Source organism: Pinus tabuliformis, chromosome 1_2 (genome assembly GCF_031772625.1).
Source record: "Pinus tabuliformis cultivar Carrire ecotype Pingquan chromosome 1_2, CPIR1, whole genome shotgun sequence".
Taxonomy (NCBI): Eukaryota; Viridiplantae; Streptophyta; class Pinopsida; order Pinales; family Pinaceae; genus Pinus; species Pinus tabuliformis.
Genome location: NC_142298.1, coordinates 625,413,930 through 625,439,770, shown reverse-complemented (window position 1 = coordinate 625,439,770; position 25,841 = coordinate 625,413,930).

Here is a 25,841-nt window from a genome sequence, read left to right as displayed (position 1 = left end):
AGGTTTTAGAAAGGAGAGCAAGATTGTTACAATCTCTACCACCAAGTTCTACCTCAAATTACAGTAGAAGCTTCAAGCAAAGCATATCCCAAGGAGGAGAGCCTTAAATAATGTGAGAGGATGTGAAGGCTTTAAGAAAGGCTTTCTTAGATATGGTAGAAATGGTGAAAGTCCTCTATGAAGAGAGGAATACCAAATTACAAGGTGAAAGCTCTAGACCTCTAAGAGGAGAATGTTCTCCAAGGGAAGAAGGTAACAAGAATGGTGATAAACCACCATCTTCTCCATAATATTCATGTTTTTCTACAACTATTAGGCAAGATGCTAGTGTATAAAGTCCCTACGAGAAGGTAGATAGAAAATTTTGTATCTTTTGTCCACATGATGTGGAATATAAAGTTCTATCAACACCTAAATTCGAGGAGCTAAAAGAAGAGAACCAAATAGTCCAAGAGGACACATCCATAATCAAAAGGGAGTTCGAAAACATCTTTTTATGTCAATCAAAATATGAGGCAAATGGCAAGAATTTACATGATTCTTCCTTATGCGAAAGTGTTGATGTAAATTCATTTGCAGCCTTTGAAAAACATCGTAAAGGCACTGGATCCAAGCTCTTGACCAAGATGGGTTACAAGGGAGGAGGCCTTGGAGTAAACCATCAAGGCATTAAAAATCCAATTGTGGCCAAGGAGAGGCATAAATACGAAGGCTTAGGCTATGTTGCAAAAGAAGAGTGGTCTTCTAGCGATAGTTCATGGATATCGTGTTCCTTTTTCCGAAATAAAGGACACAAGGAGGCAAGATGTTGGGAGTTGCATCCATAAATGGTTCTCGCTTGGTTCCTCTAGCATAAGGAGGACTTGCAGTTCATAAGGTCTCCAAAGAGAGATGTAAAAGATGAAGAAGAAGGAAAGTCGAGTTCTTCTTGCCACGCAAGTTCCTCACGCAAGCAGCGTAAGCCAAAGGACAACAAACAGAGGTATAATCATTCTGTTAATTCGAATGTTGTTAATTTAAATGTTGTTCATGATGGAAAACAACATGCAGATTTGAATAACATGTTGAGGAAAATGTTTCCATGCACCTTTTTCCTTTCATCTAACCATTTTGTAGATAAGTGCGATAAAAGGAAAGCAATCATTAGGAAGATGTTTATGTCTACTGGAATTGAGACCAAAAGGATAAAATATCATCCAAGGATAAAGGCAAGTGAGCTGAGAGGAGCTCAAAAGAAATTTTGTACTCACTACAATATCAGTGGACATTAGGTTGAGAAGTGTTGGAAATTGTTTCCACAACTTCATCCTGGTAAGGGCAAGCACCAAAAGAGGAAGTGACAAAAGAAAAAGTGGCACAAGATGCGACCATCCCTAAAGCAACTTCAAAGAAGAGAAATTTCAAATAGATGGTTCATTCACCTAGTTGGGTAAGAAATGGGCGGACTATTTGTCCAACTAAAGTTTGTAAATTTTTGTTTTGCACTAGTTGCATATCCCCATAGTTGGGTAATTTGTAAAAGTGATGTTCATAAATAATTCACTTATATGCAACAGTGTTTTCTTTAAGCATTACAATGCTAGTTTGGCTTGTTGATAGTTAATTTGAATGGAGAAATTTGGGAGTCAAGTGTATTCCATTTTGTAAAATGAATTTCTACTTGTAGTTTGAATCAAGCATTTTAAAATTGTTGTATGAGTAGTTGCAGCACATTTAGTATGTTCCAAATGTGTGTAGAACTTAAGTTATACAAGTATTCACTACGTGAAGCTTGTTTGGGTTCATTTGAAAAGTCTTTTAGGATCTTATCCTTGATAAGTAGTTTGCAGATAAGCAATTCCAAGGTGCTCATCTTCTTGGAATTCTTCTTGGGAAGGATTTTGTTGTGGATGGCCATAGTGACATGGACGGGTGTCGGCTCATCCTCTATGGCTCCGAAGAAAAAGAGTGAAGAAGGAAGGATGACCTATAGGACACTTGTGGTGTAGACAAAGTACAAAGCAGTTGCAGATTATTTAATGCTTTTGGCAACCAAAAGTTTTTCAATGGGGAACAGTGATCAGGAGCTCAAAATTTGCCTAAAATTAAAGTGTTGGAATATTGATAAGCTTAGCTTCAAATTGAAGATCTTGTCATTCTGAATCCAACAGTGTGAACGGAACTCAAGTCCGAGCTCATATGCATAAGTTAGAGCAAGTCAAAGTTCAAAGTTGAATTGGTGACATGGCTGGATTGGATGACATGGCAAAGCCCTTCAACGAATGAGGAGGCACCAAGTGGCAGGCCACCATTGGCCCCTACATATCACATACCGGAGCAAAATATAGGTCGTCATTAAATAATCGACCCCTAGTGTAGAGCAGGTTGCGATGTGATGCGATCGCAATCACATATCGCATAATGTTAAGAATCAGCCCCCGACACAGTCAGGGTTGCAATGCGATATATCACAATCGCATATCGCACCCGATACTCGTCGATATATATATATATATATATATATATATATATATATAGATATATATATATATATGTCATTGTCAATAACACCGATTGAGATTTATGATGGGGAACTTCTGGACCCGATATTGTTATACGCTGTATTTTATAACCCCGATGGGTCCGTTGCTATCGCAGTGTATGGACTTTGATATCCGCCGAGGGAAAGTGTCGATTGCAATAGGACTGTTGATGTGATGTTTTTATGCATTGAGATTTATAATCTCAATGGGTCCATGTTATCGTAGAACACAAGTTGGGTTGATACGCAGAAGGTTTAAGCATCGGTTGCAATTGCAATGGGGTTCCTGGATGCGATATGTTATATGTTGTATTTAATAATCCCAGCGGGTCCGCAGAGCGCCTGATGTAAGGCTCTGTATGCCGATGGACTTCGCTGATTGCGATATCCGATAGGGCTGTAGAACCGTAGCCTTTTCTGTTGGACCACCACTCCGCATATGACCACATGACCCTTAACTGTGAGATAGACGAGAATGATGGCGAAACCGCTGATTTCGGCAGAACTGCCAGTTGTAACTGTAGATAATGAATTTAACTGGAAGTAAACCAAATTTGGAGGAGAAAATTGTAGAAAGACTGATAGAAGTCATAACGAAGGCAATTTTCAACCAAATGGGATGCAAAAAGAGGCTAGATTGTCATTTTCAAACATTTTGAACTCATTGGAATAGGTTTCAGGAGCAAAGGAGCACTTTAGGATAGGCTTTTTGAAAAGTGAAGCCTATGGGTGCCCTGGTCAACCATATTGTTGATTCAATTTATGGAGGAGTATGAAGATGGAGATAACCTTGCAAGGGTCTTCCAGCCTCCATGTACTTTCTAAAGCAGCCATTACAGCAGTGTTGTAGATTTATTTATTCTTTGCTCTATATGTGTTTGGAGAAAGAGACTTATTTAAGTACTTCAAGTGGATTGTAGTATTGTTTATGCTCTTAGTAGTTGGAGTATGAGGTCTTGATTTGAGATCCCTTAGCTTGTTGATTGTTTCATGACTAACTGTAGGTTGGCATATGTTTAGAGTGAGAGTTCTTTGCAGAAGAATGTTTCCTTGAAGGGGAAACTAGCCACTCTTTTTGTCAGCACACTTATGTACTCTTTACCATTGAATAATTTTGAGCATAATGAGAAGGGTTCATGCCTTTAGAGCTGATCCAGGGAGATGTAGCCCAGGATGGGTGAACTCTTTTATCAATGGCTGGTGTATTACTGTTTGATGCATGCTTCCATTCAATGTTTTGGTTTCATGTTTTAAGTTTTCTTCATGAAACTAACTTAAGTAAAAACACATAAAATTCATGCTTTTACTTATTATTTTGGAGTCAAAACTCAAGCACATTTGTATATTTTGATGAGGGGAATTAACACAACATTACTAATCTATCCCAATTCATATCACCTACTTTTAATCATGGAACCATTAGTGTGTGTTAGGCGAGGTGGAGATGTTTCAAGAGTTCACACCAAACCTGTGGTAGGTAAGGGCCGCAGGAGCGCCTACATCGTTATGCTTGGGATTCCTTGTTTGAGAAAGGGGAATGCAGAAGGGCTAGGAACTCCTTAGAGTTGGATTGGATCAATCTCGAGAGGGGTAGCACCATAGGGAACTTTAATAAGCCATCGATGTCGACACTGAGTATTGACATTAATCTGAAGGTCTACAAGACCTCTGAAACAGAGCCATGCTCAAAATAACCAGCTCAGGGAAATTATGGTTGGGTCAAAACTTTCTCTTATGATAGTCATAAAGACCCCGTCTGATGTATTTCTTAATGCAGGGTCAAGATGCCTTAGTTGAGTCATGGTAGATATTGAAGGCAAGCTTGACGTGGCGCAGGAGGGAAACTCTTAAATGTATAACAAAAATTTGGCAAAAAATTATCCTTGAATTGATCTTAAACCTAGCCGTGGAGACTCTTCATTGGCGCGGCCTATTTTTTCCTTTAACATAGTTGGATGAGGAAGCGACGGCGTGGCCCGGAGGTACAAACCCAGAAGATTACCCCAGTGGATTAGGTGGCACAACTATTGGATCGATCAGGATGAGCTAGCTGACACACCAACTCAGAAATCCTACGATTTGTGAGAAGTGGACCTTCTTGACAGGTCGAACCGTTAAGCTTACCCTAGAAATTTTCAAGGGCGTAAGTGAAAGAGAGTCGAGGTAAAGCATCAAGATAGAATACATTGGTGAAGACGTGTCCCAGAGGGACCCCACCCAGTTTATTTGAAAGGAACGGTTAGAAGAGGCTACAGCATAAAATGTCGGCATGATGCAAGTGAGATGATGTGCACCAGGAAGTTAAGTCAATGGCTGGAAGGCTGGCCCACCTAACTAGTCAGCCCAACTAGCTCACCCTAGAATATTAAAGTGAAAAGTTAAATGTAAGCATTGGGAGGTGATTAGTAGGATGACACAGACACGACCTTGTGGGGAGGTTCGTCCACCTGGTTGCTTCCCCATTGGTAGAGAGAAGCCCCTTTTTACACATAAGCCCGACGATAAAGCCCGATGGTTATCAAAGGGTTGCGCTTAGGAATCATTGGGACAGGGTAAGCGAGGTGGCGTGTCCAGTGGGACCCACCCGGGAGGTATAAGGGTGTTATGTCTAAAGGCAACAGGAAGATGCGGTGAGCAGAGGTTGTTTCATTCGGCAAGCCCCGATATATATATATATATAAGCATGTAGAGTAACAACTCTAGTTGTGACACCCTTATAATGAGTTGGGAAGCCAAGTAGAGTACAGAGGAAAAAAATATGTTTTACCCCATTCCTCTAACAATATTTGAGGGGTTGAGTGATGTTACATATTTGTTGTTACAACATTTGCTTCTTAATTCATTGTTACCTATGTTTTTGCTTCTCAATTTGTTTTCTTGATCCCTCAAGCATTGGCGTAGTGTTGGGTGGCAAAAAAACCTCTTTGGTTACCCACTTTAAAGCAAGATGAAATGGATTTATACCTGCTCAATTGTTACAACATCTGTTGTAATGGTCATTGTTTCGGTAGTGTCAATAGTAGCAGTTGTTATAGCATCAACTTTTACAGCAGTTTCAACATTTTCAACTATAATGGGTGTTACATCATCAGTAGCTACAACATTTTCAACATATTTAACATTGACATGTTGTTATGGTATTTGTTGTTGCAACATCCGTTATTACGACATCTGCTTCTAAATCCATTGTTACCTATGTTTGTGCTTCTCAATTTATTTTCTTGATCCCCAAGTGCCGGTGTAGTGTTGGGTGGCAAAACCACCTCTTTGGATGCTCACTTTCAAGCTTTTACAAGCAAGATGAAATGTCTTGTTGTTACAACATCTGTTGTTGCAACATTTGTTATGGCATTTGTTGTTACAACATTTGCTTCTTAATTCATTGTTACCTATGTTTGTGCTTCTCAATTTATTTTCTTGATCCCCCAAGTGTTGGTGTAGTGTTGGGTGGCAGAAACACCTCTTTAGTAGCCAAATTTCAAGCTTTGAAAGGAAATATGAAATGGATTTCTACCCCCTCTATGGTTACAGAATCTATTGTTACAACATTCGTTGTTATAGAACTTGTCGTTACATCATCTGTTGTAATGGTCAGTGTTTCAGTAATTTCAATAGTAACAGTTGTTATAGCACCAACTTTTACAGCAGTTTCGACATTTTCAACAATAATGGGTGTTACAACATTTTCAGCAGATTTAACATTAACATGTTTTTATGGCATCTGTGTTACAACATTTTCTTCTCAATCCATTTTTACCTATGTTTGTGCTTCTCGATTTGTTTTCTTGATCTCCCAAGTGTTGGTGTAGTGTTGGGTGGTAGAAACACCTCTTTGGTTACCCACTTTCAATCTTTGACAAGCAATATGAAATGGCTTGTTGTTACAACATCCGTTGTTACAACATTTGCTTCTCAATCCGTTGTTACCTATGTTTGTGCTTCTCAATTTGTTTTCTTGATCCCCCAAGTGTTGGTGTAGTGATGGGTGGCAGACACACCTCTTTGGATACCCAATTTCAAGCTTTGGCAAGAAAGATGAGATGACTTTATACCTCCTCTATTGTTACAACATTTGTTATTACATCATCAGTTGTAATGGTTAGTGTTTCAGTAGTTTCAATAGTAGCAGTTGTTATAACATCAAATTTTACAGCATTTTCAACAGTAATGGGTGTTACAATATTAGTTGTTATATCATTTTTAGTAGATTTCACATTGACATGAAATTATGGAATTTGTTGTTACAACATCTGCTTCTCAATCAACTATTTCCAATTTTTGTGCTTATCAATTTGTTTTCTTGATCACCCAAGTGTTGGTGTAGTGTTGGGTGGCAGAAACACCTCTTTGGCTACCCACTTTCAAGCTTTTATAAGCAAGATGAAATGGCTTGTTGTTACAACATTCGTTGTTACAACATCTTCTTCTCAATCCGTTGTTACCTATGTTTGTGCTTCTCAATTTGCTTTCTTGATCCCCCAAGTGTTGGTGTAGTGTTGGGTGGTAGAAACACCTTTTTGGCTGCCCACTTTCAAGCCTTGACAAGTAAGATGAAATATGATATGATATAATATGATTATTGTTTCATTTCATGTGTTGTAATATTAGATATATAATAGAGAAATTAATTATTGCATTAAATAAATAATAAGTTTTGACTCTAAATGTTTGTTTTTTGTAGAACAAGGATCTTCCAGAAGATCTTAATGATCCTCATCACATCCAGATCACATTGGGTCTGATGTTGAGATGGAAGATGATGCTCATGATGACATAGATACATATGACAACAAGGCTAATTCCAATACAGATGATGATGATGATGACGATCATGATCACGATGGTGTTGATGATCATGATGTAGTTGTTGGTAGCAGTTACTGACATTCATGATCATATAGACTGCATCATGGATTGTTTTTTATATATTGTTATGATGTCAATTTTCATGGTTACTATCATATGTATCCTTTTCACGGCCTCCTGTACCATATTTTTGACATGTATCATTTTGACTTATATCATTTGGACATGATGTATCATATTGACTTGTATCATTTTGTCTTGCATAATTTATCATTTTTATTTATATCATTTGTATATTATGTATCATTTTGACTTATGTCGATTGTTGGACATGTATCATTTTCACATGTTATTGATCTACTAGTATATGTGAATTTTACTTGTTTTAGTTATATATGATGATGATCTTATCAATATTAACTTGTAAATTTTTATATATTGAAAGTGGTTGATGATTTGGATGCATATTTATTATGTATGATGGTTTTGATTTACTGCTCATGATGGATGTTGTCAAATTCACTTAAATTATAGATATTTGACTCACTTGTTTTAATTATAAATGATGATCATGTCACAATAATTATCTTGTTATTTTATATTTAATAGATTTTGTAGATTCTATTTTTATGGAGATTTAATAAGTATAATGATGTTTTTAATTTGTATGGATGTTTTTTCCATAAAAATTCTTTATAAATGTTATCCTATAAAATATTTCAAATGCATTCCTATGACTCGTTGTATAATCATATAACTTATTTAAGAGACATAATATATTTAACTAATTAAATTGAAATAAAACATATTAATTTAACTATATGCAAAATAATAATCATTTTTAGAAGCAAGAAAAGAAGCAACAATGGAATCCACACTATAAGAAAAAAGGGAAGCAAAACAAAAATAAAAATTGGAAGCAAAATTGGAAGCCAACTTGGAAGCAAGTTCTGGCGCTATACCTGGCACTATTTCGGACCCTTAGAAGAAAAAAAGGAAGCAACAATGGAAGCCAAATTGGAGGCAAAATTGAAAGAAAAACTAGAAGAAAATCATGGTGCAATTTTTGTCATTATTTCAGGCACAATTTCTAGTGAAATCTGTGGTGCTATTGTCGATGCTATTTCCAACTCCATTGTCGATGTTATTTCTAGTGCAATTTTTGGCATTGTTTTCATTGATATTCCTGGCGCTATTTCTGGTGTTATTGTCGATGCTATTGCCGGTGTTATTTTCTGTGCTATTACAGTGCCATTTTCAGCGCCATTGCCGATGCTATTGCTAGCGCAATTTTTGACATTGTTGTCATTGATATTTCTGGCGCTACTTCCGGTGTTATTGTCAGCACTATTTCCAATGTTGTTGTTGGCGGTATTACAGTGCTATTCTTGATGCTATTTCCAACGCCATTTCCATTGATAATTCTAGTGATATTGTCGGCACTATTGCCATTGATATTTCTAGTGCTATTACTCATGTTATTTCCATGTTGTTTTCGATGCTATTGTAGTGCTATTTTCAATGTTATTTCCGTTGATATTTCCGGTGATTTTGTCGTCGCTATTTCTGATGTTATTTTCGTTGTTATTGACGGTGTTATTTTCAGCATTATTGCTAGTGATATTTTTCCAACGCTATTCTAGGCATTATTTCCGACGTTATTTCTGGCATAATTTTGGGTGCTAAATTTTGCGTTATGATAAACATACTTAATTGCGCCCACTTTTTCACCGAACAAGGTGTCCAATTCGTGGATTGAAATAGACTAAATTTTGGTGCCATTTTAGGCAATTTTTACCTGTTTTGTTGCAGTTTAGTGACCACGCTTGTGAATTTTGTAACATTCAATAGCTCTATATCTTCTATTAGAATCCTTTGACTCATAAGAGGGCTATTCAAACTAGATGTTCCTCCTTTTACCTTTTTCTTCTTATCTTGAGTAACAAATGCAGTGGGCTCTTCTTCTCCATTATGAATTCTCCCTCTTGAAATCATCCTAGATTCTTCTTGAGTGATATTTCCAACAAATTCATCAAATGAAAAAAAAACATTGTTATTGATTTTGGTGGTAATGAAGGTTTCCAAAATAGGATGGAGACCTCTAAGGGTTACCACCATCAAGTCCCTGTCAGACACCCCCAAATCTCTGTATTGATCTCTAAAACGAGATATCCTCATAATGTAAGATTGAACAGTCTCTCCTTTATTCATCTTCACGTCTTTTAGTTGAAATTTCAAGGTGATGATTTCATTCAAATTGTTGACTTCACACATGCCAACTAGCTTATCATACATGTCTTTAGACTTTTTCAAATTTCCAACATAGGCAAGTAAATGATCTTATAAACCATCAACTATAATGTTCTTTACTTTTAACTCACCTTTCTTATACATGTTCTTGGTAGTTGTAGGAACACTTTCCAAGGGCTCAGGAACCTTTCCTTGAATGTATTCCAAAACATCATTTTCCTCCGATATGATTTCCAACCTAATCTTCCATGCAACAAAATTAGATGAGTCACCCAACTTCTCATTTTCCTTGAAGTAAGAGGTAGACATCTTGACTTGATTAGATAGGATCCTTCAACTTTATCAATATGATTTCTTCAACTCTTTGTCTCCTTTAGGATTTATCCTTCACCCTATCTCCGATACCATGTTATTTTTTACATTGCTTTATGTTGTATCAATTACTTTAACGCAATGCAATTCTCCAATTAGCAATATTTTCAACAATAATTAATTATTGTTTTCATCAACAGTAATTGAAGATAGAATGGTAAATGCGATGAAAAATAGGAGAGAATCATTACATAAACAAGAGACATCAGTTTGGTAAAAGACGAGGGAAAAACCCCACAAGGGGGAAAACCCTTTGTAATTCTTCTTCTATTAGATTGTCATAAAATGTTCAATAGAGAGTACAATGACCAGTGTCCATAAAAAAGAGTCAAATTCAAAGCTTTGACTATAAACCAAGTCAACCAACCATAAATACAATATACCATTGATGAAAAGTCAAATATGGTCAACTATCATAAATCTATAATTTTGTCCAATTCAACAACAATCAAAGTGTGCCCTAACTAGTCAAAGTCAATGGTCAAATCTGTCCTTTAGTAGCTCATTCGATAGCCCATAATCTCAAACTTAATTTATGGTCAAAGTTAGCCCAAAATATTCAACAAAATTCCACTAAAACTCGATCAAAGGAGAGAGACATTTTTGCGGTCAAAACTACAATGCCTTATGGTCAAAGTTTGCGGCCAATGTTGGTCAAACTAACCAGAAAATCTTAGTTCTTGTGCCAGTCAACTAGGCTTCAAAATATCAAATTTTCCCCAACCAAAGAAAGTTAAAACATGAATTCAAACTCAGCCAAATAGTGGTCAAACCCTTCAGCTAAAAAAGTCAATGCATAAAAGTCAAACTAACCTCCAAGAACCTCGCACGTGTGAAGAACAGTTACCTCAAACTTGTATGAACCAATCAAAGCAAGAGAGAGAAGAATAATGTGTTGATGTGGTGTCCAAATGAGCTTGATATCACTTGTATTTATATGTGTTTGAGAAAGGCTAATTTTTCCTTAGGCCAACCTTCACGATTTTGACATTGTGGGCTTCACTTCAAAAATACACTTTCCCTTATCCAAATCCAATGCTTCAAAGGTCAAAATTTGTCCTCTTAGAAAGAGGAATTTAGTCCCATAATTAGAATTTTTCACTAAGTTGTCAAATTAAAAACTTCTCGTGCCCTGCGGAACTATATCTCTATGCACAAGCTTCATTTCTCTGCAGTTCACTCTCTCTAACCTTCCAACAATTATTGCATCCAAAAACCACTGAATATTAAAACAACACTTAGTTGCTCTGATCCTTTAGTTTCCATAGTAAATTGTATCACTCGTGGAGGTAATATCCCATGGGACCTATTGTAGCCCGTTTTTCACTGTGTTTTAAATTTGTGAAAAAGAAAAAAAATAAAAATAAATATACATACACACACAAAGATATATATATATATTTCAAAAGAAAAAATAAAGAAAAGAAATCAAAGTCTAGAATAAGTATTAAGATTCTGATTTTATGAAGGGTGGATTAACATTAACATTGAGGATGATGCAACATTAATTCTGGTGGGGCCCTGTCTAAGTTGTTTTAAAACATATATATATTACATTTATTAAACAACAAGCAAATTCGTTGGGCACAGTTAATTGTCATGTCGGGACCCCCTGGTGGCTCCAACCCGACACCATAATTAGCCCAATGGTTATGCCCATGGGTGCCTCCGTAGCGCATCCAAAAAATCGACAGTTGACTATCAATCGAAAGTTGATATCGTATGCGGGATCACCACCAGTGGGTTTTCCCCGTCTCAATACGTGCCCTCGTAACTCTGCAGCAACCGAGCGCAATCTAACAGATTGGTCCTCTATGTCATCATCATGTCGTTGCCATGTTACCCTGTCACATCGTCACGTCTTGTCCACCATGTCATTCATCTCGTACACGTCACTTCTCCATTTATGTTTTCCCTCCCATTTTACGTTTTCCCATAAACTTCGTTTTATCCTCATTTCTCCATTTGTCATTCTCAATTCCCCGTATCTGTAACAAATTGCAGTCATTGTCCTACTTAAATTCGAAGTCATTATCACTAGCCATCCATTAACCAGATATTTATACATCATCTACAACTGTTAAAGTCTTTAGAATGTCGAAGAAAGTTGTTATGACGTGTTCTTCTACCCACATTCCTCTCATGGACACCAAGAGGGATGTTTTTGATCCAATTTGCTCCCTAAATTTAGTGGAACTTCGTCAACATATTTTAGCCAACCAAAAAGAGTCTCCTATGTATGTTCTAGTCGTAAAGTCTGGTATTTTTGCTGCAATAATTCCCCAAAATTATGTCTTCCCTGAATTTATTTACTGGTTATTCTTTGCTCTTTACCCTCAGAAGTGCTTTGTGATGAATGCATTAGGTGAAAACATTTTTCAGATGTCTGCTCTTTTAATTCAGCAAGCATTGGTCTTTCCACCTTCAAATCCTCATACCAAATTATCAGAAGAAACATTGTTATCAGCTTTTCAAAAAAAAAAACTGGGAAGTATTATGCCCAGATGACCTTTCTAATGCCTACAGGACAACAATTACCTATAGAGTCTACTCAGTTTTCTCTTGAAACTTTTGTTGAAGATGTAAGACCAATTTTGCAAATAATTGCCAAGGTTTTGGGAAGGGAAGACACAATTGTTATTGACCGATACATTTTGGGGATGTTTAATTTAATGTTGCAACCTAAGACTGTACTTGATATGCTTGCCTATTCAAAAAAACTGGTTAATTCTCAGTTGTCAGACCTTGACCTTACTAGTTGTTTTAGATTTCCTTCATTAGTGACTTATATTTTCTTGTACACTGATGTGGAGAGATTCATGCATTCGGGTCTTAATATAATGGATGTACATAAAAAGAGGCAATTAATGGTGAATTGGATAGATTCCTTACGAATCCATGCCATTTATGAAGGATTTATATACTTCACTACTTCTTTAATGTCAGTTGCTTACTCCATTATAAATTGTTCTCCTCCACCTTGTATTTTTCCAAAGGCCCAATCTCTTCTTCTGCTTAGCAAATATGTTAACGTGGGTGATTGGTTCTAGTTTGAAGACTATGCTGAGATCAGACTATATGGAGTAGAGGTTGCCCCTTATATACTTCCCACATTTGTACCTATGAGAATATTTTCTTTGAAATTTATCAGACAAAGTTTAAATGTTGATCAGATTAATTTTGTACCAACAAAAAAGGAGCATTTATTCAAATTGCCAAAAACTATTAAGCCTTTTATTGTGAACAATAGACAAGACATGGAAAAAGTGGATAAGATTCTTGAAGGCATGCAGTTACAGCTAGGTGAAAAATGGTCATATGATCCCCATTATATTATTTCTAAAAGAAGAGTCGAAAAATCATATGCTCCATATACACATGAACCTCGACCTGATGTAGGAAAATTGGAAAATGGTGGTAAGACATGAGCACAAGGAGGAATAGAGATTGAAACTCCACATCCTACTGAAAAAGGTCTAAAAAGAGGTAGTGAAGAAATAATTGATTTGGAAGGTGAAACAGATCAAAATTTTAAAAGGCCAAGGTTGTCTAAGATAGAAAAGGAGCCTGAGTCTCTATTTGGAATCTCCTCAGCTGCAATGGGTTTTCAGTTGCAATTGGGAGAAGCCATTTGTACACCTTCTTCCCCTGTGCCTGAAGAAACTTCTCATAGTGTTGTTCCTGTTATGAAACAATTGTACAGTCAAATTGAAGAAAGAAATCAGAGGGTAAAGGAAAGTATTGAATCTCAACTTGAAGCACAATCTATTTCTGAATGTCACACCAACCTATTGTCTACCACGGATCTTGAAAGAAATCAACTGAAGTTGTTTTTCTCTCATCCTTCTGCATTGAATGTTTCATCATCATCAGATTTTAAAACTGTCAACTTGATTATGGATGCAAGATAAATTCTGTTGCCTGACAAGATTAATTTGCACAGGCAAACTGGAGAATTAATTTACAGTGACTTAAGCAAAACATCCCTGCCTTCAAGTAAGGCGGAAGATTTACTAGGAAAGGTTGTAAATCAGCTAAAATTGGAAAATGAAAATTCCAGAGCCTAGTTCACCCAGAATGAAGAGTTAAAGAAGTTTATTGTAAAAATTTGTGTAAATCCTAAAGACAGAACTGTTGTACAAAAACTCTTGCAAGGGGCAAAGACCAAAATTCAGGTGTTGAGGAAAAAGTTAAAATCACCCTCTATGGAGCATGTCATGACCCCAGAAATAGCTCAGGTGGAGAAAGAAAAAGAAATTTTAACAAACGAACTTTTGCAGAGAAATAATTAAATTGCTTCCCTCAAAGAGATGAGTTCTAGTTTGCAACATAAACTAAATACACATGTATGTATTATTTTAGTACAACCTGATTCTGATGACCCTATAGAGAAGCTGACTAGAGTAATGACTGAATTGAAGATATTAGAGGATGAGATGAAGAAGATGAAAATAAATCTAGATGATACAAAGAAGATCTTGAAGATAACAGAGAGGGAGTTAGCCATGGCCAAAGATACTGCCTCAAAGTATCAAAATGATTACCAAATTGCTTCTCATGAAATTAAAGAATTGAAGGAGAAAGTGAAAGGAAATATGTCCCTCATTCAAGCCAGGGAGATTATTTGGAATGATATTATTAATACAATGAATAATGTTTGGGAATTTATGTCAATTGTAGCAGAGGAGAAAGCCATTGTTAGATATTTGGAAAGCATAATTACTACTAGTAAATAAAAGCTCCAACAACGTGCACAATTTTCCAAAAAGATAATTGATTTCCTTAATTCTAAGTCATCACAAGAATTAAGAGAGATACAGATTGAGGACAGAACATAATTGGTGTTGAAGATAAACAAAATGGTTTTTAAGAATTTATATAGAAAGACAGTTGAGACAAAGTTGGGAGAAATTAAATAATCTATTTTTAAGTTCAACATCAACTTTGATAAAAGAACCAGAGTAGGATTTCTTCATGCTGGGATCAAAAGGGAGATCTGCTTCCCTAGGAGATTTATGAAACCTTGCTAGTAGAAGTGAAAAGAAAGATTGGCACCTCTCATGAAAAAGCAACAATTCTAAAAGGAGAAAGAACTCTGTTGACTGAGGAGCCAAATTATAGTAGAATCACCAATTTCATAATGGTTCACACAACGTTTGTTAAAAGTCGGAGTTCACATGTGACCGTGTGGAAGAAACACAAAGAGTGGATGTCTCCCACATCAACAACAACAGAACTTGGACCTTCTACTGCACCAGAATCTTAAATTACTCAATGAGGAAAAGCCACCTGTTATTTGATCAGAAATTTTCAAAATATATTTGTAAAATGAGGTAATTTTGTTTTTATTTTATCATAGATGAAGTCCTTCGAAGGAAAAAATAGTTTAAAACAGTTCAAGTAGTTAGTAGTTTTGACAATTGACAGTTCCATAATTGTCTTCATTGTAATTATCATATAAAAGGTAATTTTGAGGAACGAGGAAGGGTTCTAGGTTTTTGGACTTCAGAAGAAAAAATTTCATGTGTAATGTTTTTATCTTCTTGGGGATTTGAATAAATATTTCGAAGTGATTCTAGATAGATTTTGAATGTGACATATATTTTCTCATATCTGTAAAATCATTTAATGTTGTTCTTCTATGGGAAAGAGTAATGAAGCAGTCGATCTTTAATGATATAGTGTCATTGAAATTACAGTATCTGTAAGTTAAATAACCTTAATATGCACTCCTCTTTTATGTATTTCCATTCATCTCTCTTCCATAATTCTACTAAAGTTTAAAACAAGAGATTTTGCCACAGGTAGCCTATTGTTTAAAACTTTCTTAAAAATAATTTTTATTCATTGTACTACAACTTAAAATCATATTCATTATCAAAAAGGACACTTTGAAGGTGTTTGATTCCAAGAAGATTTTATAGTATTTACCTATAAAAAAATACTTTTGAAGTTTCACAATGGAACAACAAATCAAGAAATTCATCATTCTAGACAAATTTCTTTGGCATTGGCCTCTACTCACCCAAGCTTGTGTCCTAAGGTACAACATTTTTTGGCACCGTTGCCGGGGAACAGAGAATGAAGTCATTTTTCCATGGGTTTTCTTTTATATGTCATTTCTTTGTTTGGTGGGAAAAGAAAGTGTTTAGGCTGAGTTTTCTCACCAAGAAAAGAAGTCATGGCTCCCAGAAGGCCTCACACAAGGTCTGATACCTCACAGCAAAAGGCTCTTGTCCTTTCTAATCTAGAAAAAATAGTTTCTCGAAGGATTTGGAAAGAAAAATCTCCAGTAACTCCAAGTCCTACCCTATCAGCTCCTAGTACCAATTCTGTCTCACAGTATCCCATAATTTATCATTCAGAAGAAGTTGTTAGAAACTTAGATTTTTCTCAAGAAAGATTGTTCCCTCCTCAGAGTACCTTTCCAAAACCCACTCTTGAAGAAGAGTCATTTGAGCCTGTTTCATTTTCCTTCCCATAAATTGAATAAATTAAAATAGTTGATTTGTCAGTTTCACATCAGATTGTCTTTGTTATTTCTTATCCAATTCCTATATTTGTTATTCCACCTCAACCTTTCGTATTACAGGTAGGAATTTCTTATGTTCCTTTTCAAAATCAAAGCATGGTGTGTTAGGCCCCTATACTACTAGTGTAACCCCTTATTGTTATTAGTACAACCCACTTATTATATTGATGTACCCATGTAGTGCCCATATTGTTACTATTGTGCCCCATAGAAGCCCACTATTGTTATTATTGTGCCCTTACATTATTATTGTTATGTCGGCTCTGATTATATTATGACCCCTTAGACTCCTATATATAGAAAGGAGGTATTTTCATTTGTATCATCGAATAATTGCTCATTTGTGTAGTGTAAACGAGGTTTCCCCCTCGAAGAGGCTGAATTCTAAAGCGTTGATCTCTCTTTTCTATCTTTTTGTGAGCTGGTTTCATAACATTTGGTATCAGAGCTTTGGATTCTAGGATTTCGCTGCTCCAAACAGGTCATCATGGCATTTTCGCTATAACTTTTTTCTGCGATGTTTCAGAAGTTACAAAAAAACCCCATTTGAGAAGAAATCACGCTGAACCTCGGGTCCGAATTTCAGAGCTTTTCGCGCTATATTTGCGGAGATATGATCTGTGGAAGTTGGTCTTTTTGTAGACTCCTGAATTACATTCCAAACAGGTGACCTGGGGAAAATCGTCATAACTTTCTCTCTGAGGATCAGATTGAAATTTCGTAAGAAGGTACAAAAAGAGGACGGATTGTAGTTTCTTGTATGCATTTTTCAGATCCAAAGGTTGAAACAGTGACTCGTGGCACGTCGTACAAGTTCGCTCTACTGAACTAGTCTATAATCAAGTCACTGTGGGAGATTTCGCATAACTCTTCCTTGGAGAATCCAATTTGGGTCAGACTTGTGGCATTGGAAAGAGCACACAGAGGGATACTACAGGTTGCAATTTCAGAACTTAAAGATCCAAAAGTACAGAGTTACAGTCGTTTCAAGATCAAGCTCCTAAAATCAAGAAAAAGCAAGATGAGGAAGTTTGATGGCAAGGATCCGGTAAATTGGATACTTCAGATGGAGCAATATTTTGACCTACATGGTGTACCACTGTTACAAAAGGTATGTATTTCATCTTCATATTTAGAACCGGATCAATTTTTATGGTATGAAGGGCTTTGTTCTCGTAAAAAACTTGTTACGTGGTCAATTTTCACGGAGGAAATGATAGCACATTATGAGGATACAAAGAGCAACACCTTCTTTAGAGCAACACCACAACAATTGGAAAGAGTAAAAGGGCTTTCTGACATAGTGGAAAGAAAAATTATGGAAACCAAGAAGCATACCCCTCACAACTATAAAGGTGGAAGTGTTGTTTCTCCTAGCCTTCCACAACCTACAAGGGTTACATCACAACAATTGGAAGAAAAGAGAGAAAAAGGGTTTTGTTACAATTGTGATAGCAAATGCACTAAAGGTCATAAGTGTGCTGAGAGGAAATTATTTTACATAGAATATGAAGAGGAGGAAGAAAAGGATCAAGAAACATCAAAAGAAGAAGATATACGCCAGGACCCCACCCCAAAGAAAGAAGAAATGAATCAGACTATATCTTGTAAGGCATTGGCAAGAATTACCAATCCTCAAACTCTCAAGATAGAAGGACATATCAAGAAGAAAAAGGTGCAAAAAGTGAAAGATCACATTGAGAAAGAAGAAATGAACCCAACCATATCTTGTAATTCATTGGTCGAAATTACCACTCCTCAAACTATCAAGATATAAGGACATATCAAGAAGAAAAAGGTGAAAGAAGTGAAAGATAACATCGAGAAAGAAGAAATGAATCCAACCATATCTTGTAATTCATTGGTCGAAATTACCACTCCTCAAACTATCAAGATAGAAGGACATATCAAGAAGAAAAATGTTCAAGAAGTGAAAGACCACATCGAGCAACAAGAAATGAATCTGACCATATCTTGTAAAGGATTGGAAGAAATTACCACTCCTCTAAATCTAGAGATAGAAGGATATATCAAGAAGAAAAAGGTTCAAGCAGAGAAAGATCACATCGAGCATCAACAACAAGTTCTCCAACTTTTAAAGGATAACGCCACTTCAGTGCAAAATCAAACGAAACAACAGGTAGATCAACATTGTAGTGAAAAATGTTTTGATGTAGGTGATTGGGTATTTTTACTGCTACATCTCAAGCAAGCTATTTATGAGAAGGAAATGTTGGAAATACTACATGCACTTAAAAAATGGCGACCTTACCGAATGGGAAGACTCTTCAAGGATGAGGATGTGGAAGCATTGTTTTGTACTATTTCTATTATCCAACCAGATTGGATAAACGAAGCAAGGGATGAATGGAAGAAGGACGAAGAAGTATGGCCACTTATTCAAAAGTTGCAAAAGATCCCAATTCAAACAATATTGCCAGAAATTGAAGAGGAAGGAAAAATCATATTGGAACCTGGAGCAGTCACAGAAACAAGAACCCGACAGCTACGAAATCTATCAATTTCATAGTATCTCATCAAGTGGAAGAACTTACCCGCTGAAGATTCCACATGGGAGGACAATAATTTTATACAGAAGCATCAAGAACTACTCAAGCGTTGAGGACAACACTTTTTGAAGGAGAGGGGCATGTTAGGCCCCATACTACTAGTGTAACCCCTTATTGTTATTAGTACAACCCACTTATTATATTGATGTACCCATGTAGTGCCCATATTGTTACTATTGTGCCCCATAGAAGCCCACTATTGTTATTATGTGCCCTTACATTATTATTGTTATGTCGACTCTGATTATGTTATGACCCCTTAGACTCCTATATATAGAAAGGAGGTCTTTTCATTTGTATCATCGAAGAATTGCTCATTTGTGTAGTGTAAAGGAGATTGCCCCCTCGAAGAGGCTGAATTCTAAAGCGTTGATCTCTATTTTCTATCTTTTTGTGAGCTGGTTTCATAACATGGTGATTCTGTCTTTTATTTTAAATAGATATGCACCATTGAATCTTCCTCAGCCCATGAATTCCCTGCCTCAAGATTATCTAAAGTTGTTACCCAGATTTACAAGGGAAGATGAAGTAACAACATAAAAACATGTGGCAAATTTTTGCGCTTTTATAGGAAATTTGAATGTTGAATGCTTGGATGTGGTCATGAGGCTTTTTGTGTAGTAATTGGGTGGAGAAGCAAGGAAATGATTTAAAACCCTTCCTACTAATTCAATAAACACTTGGGAAGAATTGGAGAATACATTTATACAGAGATGGGGTGAAAAGAAAGATCATGGTTATTTCCTGATTGAATTTAATGCAATTAAGAGAAAACCAGATGAAGAGGTAGTTGAATTTATTAAGAGGTTTAATAATTTATATAATAGCATGCCTGTAGAGATAAAACCACCACCTGCTAGTGCAAAAGTGGTGTTTGCAGGAGCATTTGAATCTGATTTTGGTTTTACTTTGAGGGAAAGGCGATCCCCTACTCTAGACCAAATTCAGACTGATGCACTAGAGATTGAAGCTAACTTGTCTACTATAGGGAAGATCAAACCAAAGGACCAAGTTGATGATAAGAAGAAGGGAAAGGAGGAAGTCAAGCTTGCTAGTCAACCAAAGGATTCTCATGAGCAGAAGTTAGATGAAATGACTAAATTTATCATAAATGTGTCTAATAAGTTGGTGAAATTGGAGCTAGAAAGTAAAGATCCTCCTAGAACAATTCAACAAACACAGAATAGAAATTTCAATCCTCAGTTTAGGAGACAACCACTAAAAAATATGCAGAGGGATAAGAAGGATTAGGATCAGGTGAAACCACCCTTATACATTGAAGATGAACCAGAAGAAGCAGTCTAAGAGACTCCTAGATTACAGGAAAATCAATACTCTACTTTGTCTGAAGAGGAAGGAGAAATAGTCACTAACGAGGATTCAAGTTGGGAACCTCAAATTGCTCTATATAATGAAGAGATTGAAGAATATTGCAAAAGGTTCATAGATTTTATGTAGGCATAATTCCATAAAAAAACATTATCTGAGTTCAAGGAAAAGATCAAGAACTCAAGACAATGTGGAGGATCATTCCAACTAAGCAACTCAACAGCAATCACCAAAACAATATGATAGAAGGAAGAAGACATTGAATACAGTCCCAACACTCCCAATTCATCAAGAGAGAGTTTGAGAAGACAGAAGGACATAGGGATGTTGTAGAAAAAGTCTCAGCAACTTGTTATCAGTCCACAAAATGTGCCAAAAGAAAAATCAGTTGAGGAAGAGCAATCAAAAACTGTAAAGGAGGTTCATTCTTCCAATTTGCAGAAAGAATTGGAGAAAAATAAAATTCCTATTCCATTAACTGAACTAGTGAAGAAATATGATTATAGAAAACAAGTTTCTGATTTCATAAATTTATCTGAGAATCATTATGTAGCTGATATAGTTAATTTACAAGAAGAAAGGTCAATGGTGATGTTTGGCCCTCATGTGGAAGAACATGATTCTTCCACTCCTCCTTTTTACATTTCTCTTCTCATGCATACTTTTATTCTTCACAATTGTATGTTGGATTCAGGGGCTTCTCATAATTTAATGCCTCTCTCAATTATGAAGCAGCTTAATCTATAGATTACAAAACCTTACAAAGACTTATATTCTTTTGATTCAAAAAAGGTTAAATGTGTGGGACTTATTAAAGATCTGGTAGTATCATTGGCTCAGATTCCAGCTAGAAGCATTGTAATGGATATTGTTGTTGTAGATATTCCAACTCGTTTTGGAATGCGACTTTATAGGTCCTAGGGAGCCAAGCTGGGAAGAGTGCTCAAACTAGATTTTACTTATGCAATCATTCCAAATTTTTGTGGAAAAGAAAGGAGATTATATATGGAGACCAGATTTGTGAAAACTATCACCAAGGAGGGTTCGAGTAATTCTCCTATTTACAGTCAGGAAAAAGATTATTTTTCTTGTATTATGTTGCAATAATCTCAAGAAATTTCCGAAGATACAGAAGTGTGGGTTCCTTCAGCAATTCAAAACAAGGAAGTGGTAGTCAGTGGAGTTTGGAAGTTGTATTTTGATGGTGCATATTCAAAGGAAGGGAATGGAGTTGGGGTTCTTCTGCTTTCCCCTAAAGGTCATATTATTCCCTTTTCTTATAAATTAGAGTTTGACTCCACAAACAATATTACTGAATATGAGGCTATGGTTCTTGGTTTACAAGCTGCTAAAAATATAGGAATACAATGTATTTTTGTTTTTGGGGACTCTGAATTAATTGTAAAACAGGTCAAGAATCAATGCCAAACTAAACATCTGAGGCTTAGAGCCTATAGAAATGAAGTGTGGGATTTAGTAGATAATTTATTTTATGCTTTTAATATACAATTCCTACCAAGGGAAGGGAACATATTAGTTGACTCACTGGTAGTGGAAACTAACACTTTCAAGCCTCCATTAAATCCCAAACTGAGATATGAAGTTGAAATTAGAAGCAAACCTTCCATTCCAAATAATATAAAATATTGGCAGGTTTTTGAGGACAAAGAACAGATTAAAAGATTTCTGGAAATGGTAGGGGAATTTTCAAATTTAGAGATTGATCAAGAAGATGGAATTGAAGATCTCCTAGAAAAAGAATCAAATAATGAGTTGTCTTTGAAAGATTTTGTAGGAGGTCAGAAGATAGTGAAATTGTAAAATAATGTGATCCCAATAGGCTTGGTACCCCTGGAAATATTGTTCAATGCAAATTATGTTGTTGTAAATGCAAGAAAATCAAATTGGGAGGATGACATTGAAGATTGCAACCTTGGAACAGAGCAACAACCAAAGTTGGTGAAGCTAGAAAAGGGTATTCCAGAAGAATATAAATAGAGGTATGTGGATCTTTTTAAAATATATGTTGATTTGTTTGCATGGTCTTATGAGGACCTTAAAACTTATGATACCAACATCATTCAGCACAATATTACTTTAAAACCAGGAGTTAAGCCATATAAGCATAAATTGAGGCAAATAAATCCTTTAATTTTTCCATCAACTGAAAAGGAAGTCAAAAAATTATTACAAGCAAAGATAATTGTCCCTCTCAAGTATTTATATTGGGTGGCTAATTTAGTACCGTGAGGAAGAAAAACAAAGAAATTTGGTTATGTATAGACTTCCGAAAATTTGAATAGAGAATCACTGAAAGACAATTATCATCTTCCAAAGATGGGTCACATTCTGCAAAGAGTAACAGGGTTTTCCAGCTTATCTATGATTGATGGCTTTTTAGGTTATAATCAGATTGTAGTGAAACCAGAAGATCATAATAAATTAGCATTCACAACCCCATGGGGAACCTTCATGTATGCAAAAATGCCATCGGGTTAATGAATGTTGGTGCTACTTTGCATAGGGCTATGGATATAGCCTTTGTAGGACAAAAGGAAAAGTTCATGGTCATTTATCTAGATGATATTACCGTTTTCTCCAGATCTAATGAAGAGCATCTAAAACACCTTCAGCAAACTTTTGAGAAGTGTAGAAAGTATGGTTTATCATTAAATCCCAAAAAGTCTCATTTTGTCTTGAATGAAGGAAAATTGCTTGGGCATATTGTATCAAAGGAGGGGGTAAAAAATAATCCTAAATGAGTGGAAGCAATCAAGAATATACCTCTACAAGGGAGTAAAAAGGATATTCAAAGTATTTTGGGGAAAATAAATTTCCTCAATAGATTTATTCCCAATTATGCAGAGATTGTGAAAGAAATCACTAATATGTTGAAAAAAGATGCAAAAGTCGAATGGACCATAGTTGTTAGAGAATCTTTTGCAAGAATCAAAGAAGATTTCAGAGAAGCTCTAGTACTAGTGAACCTTGATTATAAAAAAACGTTTTCAAATCTTTTCATTTGCTTCTCCTTTTACTACTACAACAGTACTTTTGCAGAGAAAACAAGATGAGAAAGAACAACCAGTAACATTTTTTAGCAAGGTATTAAGGGATGCAGAGTTGAAGTATAACATTTTAGGAAAACAATCTTATGCTCTAGCTAAAGCATTGATAGCATTTAGAATATATATTCTACAATCTCAGATCATTGCATATGTTCTTAATGTTGTTGTCAAAGATGTGCTAACTCAGAGTGATAGTGATGGAAAAAGGGGAAAGTTTATACCAAAGATTCAATAATATGATATGGACATCAAACCAAAAAAATTTAAAGGGGCAAGGACTAGAAAAGATCATAACAGAAGCAAATTGTCAAGCTATGGGAATTAATTTTCTAGTTGAGGTCTCTGAATCAAAAACATCATAAGAGAAAGGTTAGGAGAAAGAATTTGATAATAAAATTCAATATAAGTACCTTTGTTCTGAATGGTATAAAGATATTGTCCATTATCTATCTTTTCTTAGCTTCCCAACTTCCTTAGATAGAACAAAGTACAAAACCCATAAGTATGTAATAGCAAATGGTCGATTGTATTGGAAAGACCTTGTTGGTTTTCTCCTCTATTTGACAAAAGGAGAAACTATAGAAGTTTTTAATGAATATCATGGGTGTCTTTGTGGTGGCCATTATAATTGGAAAGTTACAACACATAAAATTTTGAAAGTTGGTTTCTACTAGCCTTCTTTGTTTTCAGATGTTTTCATATTAGTAAGAAGTTGTGAAAAGTGCCAAATATTTGCTGAGAAGAAGAAATTGGCACCTTTACCACTAATTCTTGTGTTTGTTGAAGAACCATTTAGACAATGGGGTCTAGATTTTATAGGAGAAATAAATCCACCTTCCAGTGGACAACATAAATGGATCCTAATAGGTACTGATTATTTTACTAAATGGGTGGAAGCTATTCCAACCAGGAGAGCAATTGATTCAACAGTAATTAAGTTTCTAGAGGAGAACATTTTCACTAGATTTGGTTTCCCGAATAAGATAGTCATAGACAATTCTCATGTGCTCAGATCTGCGACGCTGATTGATTTTTGCCAGAAGTACAATGTAATACTCTCACATTCTAAGACCTATCATCCTCAAGGAAATGGGTTGGAAGAATCCTCAAATAAAACTCTAGTAAGGATACTTAAGAAAACTATTGCAGAAAATAAGAAAAATTGAGACTCTTAGCTAAAATTTACCTTATGGGCAAACAGGGTGACTACTAAGAGATCTACTAGAAAGTCGCCTTTTGAATTGGTGTATGGAGCAGCAGCTTTGTTTCCCAGTCAATTAGCAAAACTAGTTGTCGCACTTATTCAAGATGTTGAAGAGGAACCAAATGCACTAACTAGAAGGATGAACCAACTAGTGGAGTTGAATGAAAACAGAGAAAAGGTAATGGAGAACTTAATTAGCTATCAAGAGAAATGAAACTGATCTTTGACAGAAAAGCCAAAAACATTATTTTTCAGCCTGGAGATTTGGTTCTAAGATGGGATGTGAGAAGAGAGGATAAGGGAAAACATGGTAAATTTGATCCTCTATGGTTTGGACCATTCCGAATAGAAAAAATCAGAGCCAATAACACTTTTATTTTGGAAAATTTGGACAGAGAACTACTATAGTTGTCAATCAATGGGCAGTACTTAAAACATTATTTCCGAAATTATATCTTTTACTTTGTCATTGTAAATACCAGCTTGTTCATTGTAAATATCCGGTGAGTTCCTCATTGTAATGTTCCAAGTTATAACATGACTCCATGCCCGAAGAGAAGGCACTAATATGTGGTTCTTAGTGCTTTATTCTAAAGAACTATCCTCGGGTGGAGCCAGATATTGTAGCTTGTTTTTCACTATGTTTTAAAATTGTGAATATATGTATATATCTATATATATATATATATGTATGTATAATCAATCAATCAATCAATCAATCAAAAAAATCAAAATCAAAATCAATCAAAATCAAAGTCTAGAATAAGTATTAAGATTTTGATTTTATAAAGGGTGGGTTAACATTAAAATCGAGGATGATGCAACACTAATTCTGGTGGGGCCCTATCGCATTTGTTTTAAAACATATATATATATATATATATATATATATTACATTGATTAAACAACAAGCAAATTCGTCAAGCAAAGTTAATTGTCGTGTCGAGACCCCCCGATGGCTCCAAATCGACACCATGATTAGCTCAACAGTTATGCCCATGGGTGCCTCTGTAGCGCATTCAAACAATCGACAATTGACTATTAATCAACGGTTGATATCATCTGTGGGATCACCACCAGCGAGTTTTCCCCGTCACAGTACGTGCCCCCGTAACTCTGTAGCAAGCGAGTGTGATCTAACAGATTGGTCCTCCACATCATCATCACATCACTGCCATGTCACATGGTC